The sequence below is a fragment of the Coenobita brevimanus genome, chromosome 22 (assembly GCF_032717465.1).
Source record: "Coenobita brevimanus isolate Jiangsu-jjx chromosome 22, ASM3271746v2, whole genome shotgun sequence".
NCBI lineage: Eukaryota > Metazoa > Arthropoda > Malacostraca > Decapoda > Coenobitidae > Coenobita > Coenobita brevimanus.
In genome coordinates, this window is record NC_136975.1 from 31376035 (window position 1) to 31378533 (window position 2499).

Below are 2499 nucleotides of genomic sequence, written 5' to 3' on the forward strand. Positions count from 1 at the left end.
GATAACCGATGGAGCAAAAGGCTGACTGACTGGACACCAAGAGACTGTAAGCGTAGCAGAAAAAGGCCAAACAGGAGATGGAGAGATGAGACAGAGAAATTTGCAGGGAAAACATGGCAAAGATTGGCTCAGTCAAGGAATTCGTGGAAAAGGTTGGGGGAGGCCTTTGTTCAGCAGTGGACTAGTTATGGTTGATTATATATATATATATATATATATATATATATATATATATATATATATATATATATATATATATATATATAATCTCATCAGCCACTGGACACTATCGTTTGATTGTCCACTGCGGGACCGGCCTGTCCCAACCGAAGCGGGGACAATACAGCCAATGTATCTCTATCAAGTGGCTTAGGCTGTCTGGTAGAGATTGTATGTAGGGTGAGAAGTGCTTGTAAGTGTATTGTTGTGTTGGAGTGGCTTTGGATGTGTGTGTAGTCTGTGAACCAAGTGTAATCGGCCCGCGCAAGCCGACTGAGTGCAAGCATACTTTATAGTATGCGACACTGGTTCAACCACAGCAACCCAGATGTCCGCCAATGCATTACGTGGCCAGAAGAATGTTCTCAAAGTTTATTACCCTCGCGGGGCGCGAACCCTCGTTCTTCAGTGTACGAAAACGCACACTTTACCACTGTACCACAGAGGCTTCATAGATAGATAGATGGATAGATAGATATAGATAGATAGACATCGATATGTATGTATAGATAGACTGATAGACAGACAGATAGATAGATATAAGAATGGGATGATGGCAAAGTATATAAGCATAAATGTCCACTGGATACAACACCTCATGAACAACGCATGTAAAATATATACAGAATATTTCGTTGTAATGCTATAATATCAACATCAATGACACGTAAATGTCGTAGTGCATGGATTTTGAAACCTGTATAGGCCTACCATCAGTTTGGCGACGATGACATCATGGAGGGGGTGATCGGCAGGCATATTCATTTATTTTAAGATACGCTTTTACCCTAGACGGTTCTGGATTTGCATATAATTCAAGGAGTGTGTTGCCTATGAAACTGATTCAGCTTTGACAATCTGCCAAGTACATACTACTGAGTACTTGTTTCCAGGGCTCACATCCAAAGTTTCTTCGGGGTCTTTCGCAACAATTCTTAGATAGCGGGGCATCGTATTATTGTCATTTATTACAGTCAAGACCGTCTGGTATTCCAGCCTTTTCTTTGACAAACTCCTAAAATTATGGGGGGTCCTCTCTATGACATTTCCTTCGCAAGTGTGTCTTAGGGTAGGGGGTTAAGTTTGGTTACGTTGGTTCAGGTTAGGTTAGGTTAGGTTAATTTAGAAGACAAAAAAAAATTTTCACCAGAAATCAGCCTCAAAATCATTCGAAATATGGGTAAATCCTTCCCCTAGTGAAAAAATGAAAAAAAAAAATAATAATAATTCGGTCGATTTCGAGGATTTTATTTCGTATTTGACTTTAACCCCAAACAGGGGTTAGGGATCACTTACGGTGGAAAGTAATCTCCAAATCATTTGAAACAGGGGTAAATCCTACCCCCCGTGAAAAAATTAAAATCCCCCTACTGTAATAATCCACAAAAATTCCGACAGCGATTTATTCTGCACATTACACATCCATACCCTCAGTTATCATTATGAAAATTATGTTATTAACTCTCTAAGTAATGTAAAAGGCAGTTACAATAATATGCAAAACAAACTGCTTCGTAAGCTGTGCTACGAAGCCTCCAACACTACCCAGGAACGTTGATTCATTTTATTTTCAGATCTCTCGTCCGCAGTGTCAGATTTTATTACGCTACAACAAGTGCCAATAATTTTTTTTACAGGCGTACACGCAAATCTTTCCAAATAAGAAAGTAACATTCCAAAAATTATATTAGTCGTGTCGATAACTGTGACAGTACTGTACTTTCAAAGAAATACATTAAGGTATTACGGGACCAAGTGTTTCATTCACGTCGCCAAACACTCCAACATTAATCAGTTGTCACAAGTAGACGATGCATTTGATGTCAGCGTCACCTATTGTATTTTTCCAAGCATCGGGTTCAGTGTTTGTGCGTGCCTGTATGTGTTAAAGTTTAGATTCCACTTAACATTTTATTCTTGAGCTACCCGTCTTTCTTGTAGAATGTTTGATTTAAGTGATACCATGCTTCTCCGCCTCCATTTATCTGTTCACTGTCCTACTTCCCATCAAGTTTGTTCCACCACCTCTCCCCCAACTCCCTCCGACCCCTGCTCATTTTGTCACCTAGTTTCTTTTCATTCATATTTCTCCTACAGAACAGACTACTTTTTTATCCTTAAACTATTACAAAAACTGCCACTCTCTCATCACACAACAAACATATTAATATGTGAACACTAAACCTGATAATAAGGTGTTCTATAATATGAAGAGACTTTCTCATGGGTAGCGCCGAGTAGTTTGTGTGACCGCCGCCAGGGGCATGGGGCGGTGCTGAT